This window comes from Podarcis gaigeae, assembly GCF_964106915.1.
Source record: "Podarcis gaigeae genome assembly, chromosome: 5".
NCBI classification, from domain to species: Eukaryota; Metazoa; Chordata; class Lepidosauria; order Squamata; family Lacertidae; genus Podarcis; species Podarcis gaigeae.
In genome coordinates this window covers 60641427-60655504 of record NC_139681.1, presented here as the reverse complement: position 1 = coordinate 60655504, position 14078 = coordinate 60641427, and the positions used below count along the sequence as shown (strand labels likewise).

Genomic DNA, 14078 nt, shown 5'->3' with positions numbered 1-14078 from the left:
GGAGAGTCCACAACCTCCTGAGGGAGACCACTGCCAGGTACCAGGATGAGGAGGGCTGATATAAAACATGTGTACTGCAAACAGGCAATCTGCAACACTCACTTTTCAGAATTGTCCTCTTTGGTCACCGTAGAACATGAGTACACATACAGTTGTTTGCAGAACTATTCCGAGGTTCATTGCTACAGAAAGAGAGATGCAAAGGTTCTTAAGGAACTTGTTAACAAGCTTGTTTGGACAACAGAAGGGAAACAGATCACAAGGCTGTATACAGCAATCATTTTAAGTTGGCCAGAGTCACTCCACTTACTTCTTAGGGAGTTTGTGTAATGGATACATGTCTGAACTCTCAAGTGGAATTTCTTAACAGAACTCTGTTGACAGGCTGTGAAAAATATGAAACTGAACTTCCATTAAGCACTTAACTTCAAAGGAGAACAGAAATGTTGCTAAAGCTTTCACACAAAGCAGAATGTATTTTATCTATTCCTGAAAGGTGTGGACATTGTTGTAAGTCACTGAAGGACTGTGATCCGATATTTGTTGAGAGTAAAAGACGTCGAGCTTTATGCCTCCTGGGTGTCTTCGCCATCAACATACCCACCAGCGTAACTCACCGTACTGAAGGCTTCTCACTTATCGTCTTAGAAGCGTGAATTAGAAGCAGGCTGAAGATGAGTCTACTCAGCAGCCCCAAAACTGGAAAGGCATGAAGGACAGTGATTCTTAGAAGACAGATTCTGACACTCAAAGAAAGAGTCCATTTATTTCATTTAAGTTTTAATCTTGCAGCTGTTCAAAGGAGTAAATTAGATCGTCCCCCAGGATAACCTGAACAAACTGCACAGTCAAGAAAAGTACTTGGCCCCTTTGTACCAGAGTTTCTTGTAGAATGATGGCAAATTTCTTACCAAGGCTGCAATCCAGTGCCCTCTTACCTGGGAGAAGAAATGAACAAAGGTCTCGGTCTTGGTTTCTCATTTTTCTCAGTTCGCCCCATTGACTCACCAGTTTGAGATTTTGTTTCTTTCGTCCTCTCCCTTTAGATCTTATTTTAAATTTCAAATATATGCATAACAGTGAATTTTTTGTTCTTTATATATATAACAAAAACAAAGTAGTACCAAAGCATTACAATTAATATGTTTCAAGCAAAAAAATATGGTCCATCTGATAGTTCATTCTTCCCCCTGAATCCCGTTAGGGAAAAGTCGGGGTATATCTAAAGAAATAATACTAATACTAATACTTTTTTTAAAAAGTACAAGTTGTAACCTAGAAAGACAGTTATGTACATTTATTATCTTAAAGTGTTGTTACTTATCCAGTAAAAAGTAACCATTTACTCGTCTAATTTTGTACAAGCAACAACCAATTTGCACACGTTCAAAGCATGCGTGACCATACATGTGCTCAACGTCACAAACACAAAAGTGGCTGGGAAAGGGGGCGTAATGGGGGTAGGGTGGGGCAGGGTGATACAGGATGGAATGGGACAAGGTGGGCTTATAGGCACCCCTTTACAGCACAATGAAAACTGAGTCTGCTCAGTGGCCAGGGAATGGTGTCTGACTATAAAGGGCAGGGTGTATGTGTGAAAAAAATTAATGGGAAGGCAAATGGAATGGAGTATCCTGAAGAGAAACATTTCACACTGCAGCTTTTTGTTGCAGACTCCACTTTTAATAACACAATAATAAGCCAGATATCAAGTGTTTGAGAAGTCTACTTTAAAAGAAGTCAATTTGCATGAATTATAAGTAAAGGATTTTCATGGTGATTGTGCTTTGATCCTAATAACATTAAATGTTGAGAGAGAGAAAGCAGTTTCTGTATTCAAATCACATTCTCCACAGCTTACCATAACCTTAGAAAATGTTAGGATCTGCTGATTGTATCTAATCTATTAATCTTCAACTCGCTAGAAGATTTTTAAATATGAAGAACCACTTCTTTCATGTTCACCATCATAAGATGGTGAACTCTTGCTCCCAAGAACTCTTGTTCCTCAGAAATATCTCATGAGACACTTCAGAGAGGAAATAAACAGTCACCTTCCTGCTAACCACTAGGACAAGTCACAGTTCATAAGACTGTTTCTGAAGAGCAGATTTCTAACACAGGGGGCTAGGCAGCAGGAATGAAGCCAGCACATCTCCTCGCTCTCCAAGCTATTGGTGGCAAGGTAGCAGATCACGAGGGATGCTTGCAATATATTGATTCAGAAATTTATATCCCGCCTTTCAGGACAGGCACTCTCACAAGGCAGAGCACAGAACACAAACACCCCAACCACAATTTCAAATATATAATTGCATCCTTTAAAATGCAGTAAAAATACAAGCAAGATACAGCAACTGATGCAAATTAATAAAAAGCCGTGCTTGAGAATTCTGCCCAGCACTGTTTACCATCCTATTTCCCCTCACATGCCTGAAGGAGATTCAGAGCTGTTCACCTATACAGGAAATCCAATTCCCTGCCAGGCAGCTTTCCTATTCACTGACTCCTTCAGTTTCTCTCTTCTCAACCAGCTAAGTCCTGGCAAAGGATGAGCTGCCTTTGCTTAAGCTGCCTTTGTACTTAAGCAAATTCAAAGCATGAGTCACATACCATGAGTCAGCTAAATGCCTTCCTGCGAAGTGGGGCGGAGAGCTGCAAAACAGAAGGCTTTCACCTGACCTTTACTGGAGTCATTTTTTTAAGTGCTATTTTGTCCTTGATTTGGTGATGTGCTGAAGATATTGCTTTTTTTTTTTCCCCAGCAGAAAAAAATGCCCTTTTTTTCGAGTGGGAGAACTGACTGCTTTCACTGGTGTTAAAGGAGAGCAAACTTGGTTGCCTGATTCAGGAATTCCATCAGACACAGCTGCCCTCCGTAAAGACTACCAGAGAAATTGTGACTAAAGCACAGGCAGGGAAGGGACAGCATTTACTGGGCTGTTTGAATGCCACGTGCAACACCTGCTTTTATTAGTTTACAAGGGAGTCGGTAGAGAAACAACCCATCAGTGTTGCAGGATACCTATTAAGGTATCCTATATTAGATAAAGTGAAACAATGCACCAGAATTATGGAACGTTTTCTCACGATAATCTGGTTTACTCCGCATGGAATCAAACAGTCCAGAAATCTCATGAAAACAATATCTGTACTTTAGCTCCTGTAAGCACATTACTAGAAATAGATTTTCTGCAGTTCCCCCCTTAACACAGCTGTTTAAACCATAGGCTTAAATAAGATTATGCTGTTTGCTTATTAAACCTGAAAGGAAAGCCTATTTCAGTCATTGGTAGGCTCCAAAGGAAGAGTGAGGGAGGATCGTCTGCCAAACACGTCTTTATCTTAATACAATGGAAACTGCCCACATTACCAGAATGATCTCAGAACAAAATGAGTACCAAAGCAACACTGAAATTATTTGCCGTAGTGGCTTTCTATGGAAAAATACAATTTAGTCTCCCTCTTTCTCTGACTTATTGTAACTGTGGAATTTATCTGTCAGTGAATTATGCCACATTAATGGTGTTGTCCAATATACGTCTACTCAGAACTAAGTCTCATTGAATTCAATAGGGTTTACTCTCAGGTAAGTGTGTTAATAGGATTGCAGCCAGAAAAGATGAAGGAAACTTTGAACAAAGGCTGTTGAGCTATTCTTTGATCACATGGAGACTGGCCATATAATAGCAGAATCCTGATTATATCATTAATTATCTCAAGAATATCAGCTGGGAGATATCTTTTCACATGCTCTACAATATCAGAACAGCTTTATAATGCAAATACGTCCATATTTTCCTGGACATTACCGGAATTTCAAAGGCGGAATTGACATCCAGGGGGATTTCCAAAAAGCAGCACTCAACAACCTGGAGGGGGTTGTCTAAAAAAAACACAACAATTTTGGGGTCTTGTACTTTTTGAAATATGGCAACCCTATCTTAGAGGTAAGTTTCTCACTGTGTTCAGTGGGGCTTATTGCTAGATAAGTGTGTACAAGACAGCATATTTTGTTTGACCGGATATAACATGTTCCTCAAGAAACAATAAAATGCCAGTTTTGAAGAAAAGGTTTACTATATATATGATTTCTTCCTGCCCCTCAATATAGTAATGTGCTTTGGCCAGTGAGACTCTGGCTCAAATCTCTGCTGAGCCACAAAGTTTACTGGGTGACTTTTGAGCCAGCAGCTATGATTCATCCCAACCTACCTCTGAAGGCCATTGTGAGAATAAAAGGGGGTGGAGTGTAATCATGCATCCCAGCTTGAACTATTTGAAAGAATTACAAGACTAAATGGTAATAAGCAGTAAAACTACTGTCAAGAGGATAGTTATACAGACCAATGTTCTTATGGATTAACAGCATCTAACTGTCCCTCTCTACATTTTCAAGAAGTGATGGATTGTGGAACAAGAGTGAGAGAAATTATTTTATTCCTATGAAAGTCGCCATTATAGGCATCAAAATGTCAGGAACCTTCTCAGCAGTGATCTCAGAACTTTGGGGGACTTGTTAATGGATCCCTGTCCTAGGAGCAGGGAAGCAGTAAGACACCCACAGCTATTTTGTATTCGAGTAGCAAAACAACAGTATTAGGCAGGAGAAGAGGAAAGGAATCACATAGGGGCTACAGAGGCATTTAAGGAGTAAAAAACCTAGGTGCCTATTATTAGTAGTTACATTACCCAGTTAACTCACAGGTAAATTTCTCCTAGCACCCATACAGTAGAGACGTATTTGATCTCAGTCTCTGAGCTGCATTGCTGTCTATAATTAGCACCATGATTTGACATAAAAGTCAATATAAAAATATTGGAACAGCAACCTCCATCTGAATTTAAAAAAGCAGTATTGTGGAAAGCCGTTAGCTAAATGCATCACTATGCTCAGCAATACTGCACAATTAACAGATTCAGCTCTCCAAACTTCCATTAAAAGCAATTATTATTCATTTATCAAGAGCAAGAAAGCCCCACTTCACAACACGAGTTAAAATGCAATTAGGTGCAGTAGGGCAGAACAAATTTCTCAGCACAGAACGGGTTACAACAGCACACCCAAGCTTCAGGAGGCTTGCTAGTCAGACTCATCATTCTCTTAGGACATAATAATGCCACTAAATATGCTGGATCATTAGCAAAATTACATAGCCAAAGAAGGGCAATATTAATAGAGCTCTGTAACATTTTATAGGAACAGCAACTTGTTAAACATCACTAGGAAATAATTGCATTACAGTCAGATGCATGAACTCATTATGTTTTTAACAATAGAAGCTGGGCAAGCTATTCACTTTGGAGAATTCTTTGCATTATGCTTCCTATCACGGGCTCGGGGTTCATGGATATGGGGAACCAGTCTCCCTCCCACCTGGATTTCTTTTACAGCAACACAATAGAAATGGATGCAGAATTCTTTGGCAGGCTGGGATTAACGGCAGCATTGTCTTCCATCTCATGACTGTACACAGATGCTGAATTTACACTTCTGAAATACTTCTCATTTTATACCCAGACATGTGCATAAAAAGGGAATCAGAGAAGATGCCACCCAGTGACACGCAGCGATTCATATTTCTAAAAGAGATGACACCGTTAGGACTGGATATACCTTTCAAAAGCCTTAACACCTCGGACCAGCATTTGGATCTCTTTCCCTTGATTTCAAGTTGCATGGCACAGCTGAAATGTGAGTCAGTGCTTAGAGGAGCAGGTGTTGGAACAGAAGATCATAGTGGCTTGTGAGCTGGTGATCTAAATATAGAACGTCAGGCAAGAATTTAGCACAATACAGTCACATGCTGCTTGTGGGCTTCCCATAGACATTGGGTTGGCCATTGTGAGAACAGGATGCAAGATAGTTGGGCTGTATGCCACCAACTCAGCTCTGGCCAGGGGACTGCAAGGAGACCAGCCCCACCAGTGAAGTAAACCTCCTTGCACCAAAAGGCCAGAGTGGTTCATTCCACATTAAGCTTCTGGGTTGGGTGTGAGGAGCTATGAAACTTGCTCCTGTTGAGTAGAAATCACTTTTGTTTGCCTTTATTTCAACTTCAGCAGCTTGAGACCAGGATGTACAAATAACTGTCTCATTGATCTGGTCTGCATGTACAGTTGTACCTTGGATCCCGAATGCCTTGTGACTCAAACGTTTTGGCTCCCGAACGCTGCAAACTCGGAAGTGAGTGTTCTGGTTTGTGAATGTTTTTTGGAAGCTGAACCTCCGACGTGGCTTCCGATTGAGTGCAGGAAGCTCCTGTAGCCAATCGGAAGCCACACTTTGGTTTCTGAACATTTTCAGAAGTCGAATGAACTTCCAGTTCCATTTGAGAACCAAGGCACGACTGTAATCCTAAATTAAGGCTTGGCATTATGTGCTCACGCCTTGAGCTTGTGCATTCCCTCTGCCCTTCCAACATGACCACAAGCAGGAGCTAGGCAGTTTTCAGTAACCATGGTTCATTATATGATAGACAAACCAGAAACTATGGTTATTCTTAACTATGGCTGGAAAGGTGAGGTATGAATTTACTACACTAAATAAATTACACACAGGCTGACAACTGGGCAAATGTGTGTGCAATTAAAGCTGAAATTCCCTTTTCAGTTTGATGGGGCACAGAAGTTAGGGCAAGTGAATCAGATCATGCTTTTTTAAGATCATCCTTCAGTACTGTCTTAATGTTATTCACAAAGTTTTGAGAGGAAGGAGCATATTTGCAGACAAGCAACACTTGAAATGCAAAGAGAAGAGTAACTATTGCTGTAAAACAGTTTATTGACCTATCAGTCCTTATGTTCTTTTCAGGATTGAGAACTGCTAACCCTGAGAGAGAAAGGTGAGTGTTAGCTCTTGTGAGCACTCTGCTATTTTATATTAAATTTCCAAAACAGCCATATTAATATCTATACTCTGCCAGAAAACAATTAGATTAATATTTAAACCCTTTGAGAAAACAATCAGATAGGGATCAAGCAGGTTATTTGACAAGAGACCGTTGGGTTCCAATCCTCACTATTGCAACAATTTCTCTAGATTAGGAAAGCATTTCCCCGGAGTGTACCACAGATTGAATAAAATGTGTATTGAAAACGTAATGAAAGAAACATGATTAAAAAGCACAACAACTTGCTGATAATTATTTCATCATGCCAAAAGAAATGAAGCTATTTTAAAGATACAATTAAAGAGATCAGTAATATAAGGCAATCAAACTCAGCTAATGTACAATGCCAGCCTATTCTAGGGCAAACCCACTGAGCAACAATTCCAAATTGCATGGATTAGAACTTTAAAACTTTCCACTTAACTTATGGAAGGAGGTGTGCAAAACAAATATATTGCATAAATGCACATGCAACTTTCAGCATATATATATATATATATATATATATATGCTTTCGTAGATTTTCACGGGTACAGGAATGCAGGTTTTGGTGTCCTCGGGTGTCTTCCCGTGTAAAAGTTGGGGTGTCTAGGCGACGTTTCGACGAGGTCTCACTCGTCATCTTCAGGCTGGTGCTTTCGGCTTCTTGTTACTGGAACAGAGCGGGATCTCAATGTTTGAGTTCCTATAAATACTGTAGAGGGGGTGTGGTGTCTAGCCTCCAATGTTCTGGGCAGAGAGGAAGTTCCCAGGCTAGTGTGCCTTTTCTTCTTTTGTTCCTTAATTACTTGAGAGATACCTTGAGTGATTTCTTGAGTGATATCCTGAGTACCACTTAGGTGGGTCATTAGGTGTGGATTAGTTGCTAAAGACTTTAGCACCCGAGGACACCAAAACCTGCATATATATATATATATATATATATATATTGCGGGGTGGGGAGGCAATGCTAAGATAGGAAACCTGAAAGTGTAAGAGGGATAGTAAGGGGGAAGTACCATAGATCTCTGTGTTTTGCAGGCAGGAGGTACCCACACCTTCAGAAGAAGAGTATCTCATCTGGGACAGCTATGGGCTGATGGGCAGAATAATCCTAAAGAGGGACCGGGAGGGCAAGGAGTCTTCCACTTTATTCAGAGCCCTGCTGGTTTATGCTGGCCAGGACAGAAGATGGGAGCCACCTTTCTTCCCAATATGTGTCATGCCAGCTCCAGTCTGACATAGCTGAGTGTGGAATCCGCAAGGCTGCTCCAAAATGCCCCGTTTCAGCATTTTCTGCAGGCTAGACCCAGCTGGAGAACCAACAGCTTACCACCCACTTTGGCGGAGCTGAGGCCTCGGCAATATAGGACAGCATTGTATGTTCATATGTCAGTTGCAAGGGAACAGAAAGCAGGAAGCTGTGGCTATGGTGATTAAGAGGAGATGGTGACATCACTGAGCGTTATGTCAGATAATGAAGCTCACATCAGATCACACCTCTGCTTCCATCAATAGAGAAACTGCAATGCACCCGAATGAAAGAAGAGGGAGGGAGAGAGGGAGGAAGGACTGGACTCTGTTGCTGAAAAAGAGTGCTATAACCTAAGGCCATGATGCATGGTGACAGCAGCATGGGCATGGCATGGAGGTGTGTTTAGGACAGCATGGCTGGTTCCTCCACACAGGGCACCATATTACTAAGGTCTGCCCCTGAAGGAAGCATAACAAGTTCTATCAAGCTAGGGTTCTCTGTTTTGGGTCCCCAGGGGAAAGGAGAGGGTTTTCTACATGTGGCGGCATGTTAAGAATTCTGCATATGAATCTGTTCATTTACGATCAGTTCTTTTAAGCAAGATCAAAGCTTGCTTAAAAGATGTTTCAAATTATCATAGTGATGGAAGGGATAAAAAAGGCCACAGAGTCCAGGCTCCTTTCCAAAGGACAGCTGGGATGTTCACAAATCTTATGCACAATGCAGAGGTTACCCATCCCTGCTTTAGAGAGACTCTCCCTACACGAGCAACTTTGCTGTGTTTTCCTGTCACTGGATCCAGCCATTTTTGGATGGCAGGCGGTCTTTGTTCAGTGATATTATGATATTCAGTGAGCAGGTCAGAAGCAGCTTAGTGAAGCCGGACAGAATTGGTAATGAGGGCTAGGACTTCAGCCTAGGTTTGCCAGATCTGTATATGAGCTAACAATCTGGGAGATTGTGTTTAAATGGGTCTTTCAACATTTAATGACATAGTTTGCTGAATAGCTGCAAAACCTTCAGACTCTTTTCAGGATTTTAAGATTTATTGCAAAATGCAGCTTTCCTTGCAGTCTTTAATATAAGAGAGATTTTATTATGAGAACAGTTTGCAACGTGTAATTCCAATTCATTTCCACTAGACCTCTTTCTCTTCTCCATCACTGCTCATTTGGGGGGGAAGTTTGATTAATCTTCTCCTGTTGGTATTTATATTCATCTAGAACACAGTTGCCACAAATGATCAGGATCATTCTAAAGGTTTCAAATTTGTGATGTTTGTTGTACCCGCCCTCTTAGCCTTCCATACCAAAGCTTCACCCCTGTGACACTTGATCACAGCGCTTGATTGGAAGACCTTGTCTAACAGCAAGTGGACAGTAACATTGGCAAGATCACAGAATCATAAAATTGTAGAGTCGGAAGAGGTCCCAAAGCTCATCAAGTCCACCCCCTGCAATGTAGGAATCTTTTGCCCAACATGGAGCTTGAACCCTTGACCCTGAAATTAAGAGTCTCGTGCTCTGCCTACTGAGCTATCCCTGCCATAGAAATTGGAATTGAGCCTTCCTTCACCAAACTCCCAACTGGATGACAATGCTGTAGAGGATCTGTCTACTGGTCTAGATTAAGCCCCCCCCCCCCCATGCATGCCCTACTAATGTACACATTTTTATACACATTTTCTGGTTGGAGAACTGCTTCACAAAATTCAGCAAAGTGTCAATTTAGAAGGCCAATCGTGTTTTGATTTGCATATTGGTTTGAAACTTGCAGATTAGGTATTTTATTGTTAAAATGCAAAGGCAGTTTAAATTCGATCCCCAATAGGAATGGGGGCAAGGCAAAATGTGCTAATGGTGAACTACTGCTGCACCAGCCTTGTACAGCCTGGCCAATGGGAGAGGGGGGCTCTGATTTTAAAAGCTCAGAAGCCTCTCCCCAATAAGCATTTATTTAAGGCAGGGTAGCATGTTTAGCCTTCCTTGGTTGAAATGTACAGTGGTACCTCAGGTTAAGAACTTAATTCGTTCCGGAGGTCTGTTCTTAACCTGAAGCACCACTTTAGCTAATGGGGCCTCCTGCTGCTGCTGCTGCACCGCTGCTGCACGATTTCTGTTCTCATCCTGAAGCAAAGTTCTTAACCCAAGGTACTATTTCTGGGTTAGTGGAGTCTGTAACCTGAAGCATATGTAACCTGAAGCGTATGTAACCAGAGGTACCAGAGGTGAAACTCGAAAAATTAGAATATTGTGGAAAAGTTCATTTATTTCAGTAATTCAACTTAAAAGGTGAAACTAATATATGAGATAGACTCGTGACATGTAAAGCGAGATATGTCAAGCCCTTATTTGTTATAATTGTGATGATTATGGCATTAATAGCTACTCCGTTCCAAGTAGCATCCTGACCCTTCAGCTTGCCCATAGATGTTCCTTTTGGATTTGGGGTCAGAGCAGGTAAGAAGGGAATAGGAAGGTGTTTGTGAGCACCCTGAGGCATTAACTGGATGGTGAAGTGGGCTTCCCTAGATCAGCGTCTTAGGACAATAAGGATTAGGGGCTAAGGACTGGAATCCCCTGTGGGCCATGCCTGCTTCACCCACACAAATATCAGGGGCTGCAAGGTGTGTGTGACAGAGGTAAGCCTCCTTCAACACATTTGTAAAAAGGTAAAGGTACCCCTGCCCGTACGGGCCAGTCTTGACAGACTCTGGGGTTGTGCGCCCATCTCACTCAAGAGGCCAGGGGCCAGCGCTGTCTGGAGACACTTCCGGGTCACGTGGCCAGCGTGACATCGCTGCTCTGGAGAGCCAGAGCTGCACACGGAAACGCCGTTTACCTTCCCGCTGGTAAGCGGTCCCTATTTATCTACTTGCACCCGAGGGTGCTTTCGAACTGCTAGGTTGGCAGGCGCTGGGACCGAGCAGCGGGAGCGCACCCCGCCGCAGGGATTCGAACCGCCGACCTTTCAATCGGCAAGTCCTAGGCGCTGAGGCTTTAACCCACAGCGCCACCTGCGTCCCCTCAACGCATTTGTGGATGTGTGCAAAAAAAAAAAAAAACTAGGAGGAGGAACAATGGCAACTGCTCACAGACTTGCAGGCAGGAGGGGATCTGCTGAGAACTGTCTCTCTCTGTGTGTGCATGTATGGGAGGTGAGCAGAAGCAGCGTTTTATTCGGGGGGGGGGGCAGACACAGCGGTACGCATACCCCTAAACATTTTGTGAATCTAAGTTTGGCCTCACTGAGGGGCAGTATTTCAATATGAGTAGGAAAATGAGAGTGCCCCTAAACATTTTTTTTTAAAGAAAAAAAGCACTGAGCAGAAGATTCTGCATTCTCTGTCCAGTTATACATATACAGGAGATGGGAGTTTTACCTGTTGCAAATTTTTTGAAAGAAAGCTTGAGGTCCTGGTTCAGCGGAACTCTGTATCTCATGCTCTTATTCCTTAGTTGGGGAATTAGAACTCCTTTATACGCATTAAATTCTGCCATGCCTTCTTATGGCTACACTTGTATTACTTTATATATTCGCTGAAAATGTGATGCTCTAGGGCATGTGCAGCGTCTCTGTACAGTTAGTGAACCTTGGGACAATTTACTTACTTACTTAATGCCTTTCATATAAATTTCAAGGTGATTTACAACAGTACTCTAAACTAGAACCCTGTGTCCCTCCAGCTGTTGTTGGATTCTAGCTTCCATCAGCCCAACCAACAGTCAAGTATGATGGAAGTTGGAGTCTAACAACATTTAGAGGGCTACAGGTTCCCCACACTTGAGTAAGAACAGCTAAAAATGAGTGTAAAGCTATAACAATAAACACCCAGGGCACAGACTTCAATTTTCCTCATCCAGCTGGAAAAGCTTATCAAAACATAAGTACAAGCAGTGACCATTTTGTGCATGTTCAATTGATGCGTGACTGCTGACAAATGGGTCCTTTTTGATCCAGAAGAGGGCAGAATGGGGAAGACAGAATGGGATGGGGCAGGTTTATGCACAACGCACTAATGAGCGTGGGAGGCAGGAAAGGAACCCCTGTGCAAAATGGCCACTGCCTGTATCTTCATTTCCCCCTGTAAACTACAAATAGCAGGCACCTGATGTATCTCAATAAGATGCTATTCCCCAAAACAGGGGCAGTCTCACTGAAAGCCCTGCTTCCGATATTTCAGGAACTTCAAGGAAAAGCTCTGCAGCAGAACACAGTGACCCACGGAATATGCAAGGTATAAGGTGGTCTCTGGCAGGGTAAAGTAATATTACTGCAGGGTATTCTTAAGTGAGTGTGGGTGTGAGAAACAGATTGTATGTACTGCGTCTGTGTATGTACTGTGAAGTTTCATGGATCTCCAGTTGTGAAAAGCGTATTTTCCATTTAGTCAGCTGCACAAAATTCTCCTAAGGAAGAAAACTCATTATTTAATTAGCATATGCAGGCACGATTCATAGGCTTCTCTAAAATGAATATACAAACTATCTGGTTCAGACTCAAATATCCTATATTAACATCATTCTGACCACCAGCACTTAAATAACAAAGCATTTTTAGATGTCAGCAACCACTGGCAGATATAATTAGCCAAATCAAATTCATTTCATTGTGCAAACATCATAGAATTTACGATCCAGTAATGCATGATGAGCCCTTTGGTGTCTAAAATGGCTGTGAGTCCTTTCACTCACCCTTAATAAATAATCTTTTATCTCTCTTTGCAGGCCTATCATGACTGATCAAAGTGAGATGCTGTCTGGGCTAGATTTGCCTTTGCATGGGAGAGCTTATTCCACCCACAGCCTTCAGAATAAGCCTTGTAGAATCATTCCTTTAATGGGCAGCTCTCCGGAATCAAAACCTTTCTTCACTGCATTATATTTTTTCATATATGGTATGTTTGACAAGAAGGGACGCGGGTGGCAGTGTGGGTTAAACCACAGAGCCTAGGACTTGCCAATCAGAAGGTCAGCGGTTCGAATCCCCGCAATGGGGTGAACTCCCGTTGTTCGGTCCCTGCTCCTGCCAACCTAGCAGTTTGAAAGCACGTCAAAGTGCAAGTAGATAAATAGGTACTTCTCCGGCGGGAAGGTAAACGGCGTTTCTGTGTGCTGCTCTGGTTTAGCCAGAAGAGGCTTAGTCATGCTGGCCACATGACCCAGAGGCTGTACGCTGGCTCCCTCAGCCAATAAAGCGAGATGAGCGCTGCAACCCCAGAGTCGGCCACTGCTGGACCTAATGGTCAGGGGTCCATTTACCTTCCCTATGTTTGACCATTAAGCATATAAAATAAGGTGAAATACTAAGCCTAGACTGAGAACTTGCTGCCTTCCAGGTCTTGGGCAAATCCACACTGTACATTTGAAGCACATTCAACACATATAACCTCTTCAAATCCCATGGAATCATCCTCTTTGCACAGGGTAACTTCAGATATGGCCACAGAATCCATTTTTAAAGTCATTGTTTGGTGGCATCCCTAGTTAGAATACTTATTTCAATGCCCCCCCCCCCATGATACACTTCACAGGAAACAGACACTGCTGAAAAAGAAATTGGCATCCTTTAAACTGTTTATGTTTAAGAGAACTTTACAAAGTACTTAGTTAAATTGTGAATGTACTGTTTCCAGAACCAGAGAGTTTGGGAGTCAGCTGAGACTCCTCACAAGTCTGATTTCCCCAAAGTAAATGATTAATAATTCTTGAAAGCTGGGCTTTAAAATATATTGTCTTTGGTAGGCAGAAAATGAGCAACTGAAAGAACTGAAAATATTGAAAATGTTCACCTATAAACTATAGATATAGAGCGGTTATGAATCTTGTATACATTTATTTCAATTTGTACTTTAGCCCCTGGGTCTAATTGCGGATTTGGCCTTCAAAACCGAATTATCTTAAAGTGATAACTTATACAACATGCTGGGAAGAAAACAGAATATGACAAAG

General features: G+C 42.1%; 1 long non-coding RNA gene across 2 annotated transcripts in view; it reads left to right on the top strand.

Annotated features, from left to right (window-relative positions):
* Positions 1-5720, top strand: part of LOC310845900 — a 222528-nt gene extending 216808 nt beyond the window's left edge. For both annotated transcript variants that reach the window (XR_014565037.1, XR_014565038.1), the window contains one exon: positions 5522-5720. This is a non-coding gene — a long non-coding RNA (uncharacterized lncRNA). The remainder of the gene's footprint in view (positions 1-5521) is intronic.
* The last annotated feature ends 8358 nt before the right edge of the window (positions 5721-14078 follow it).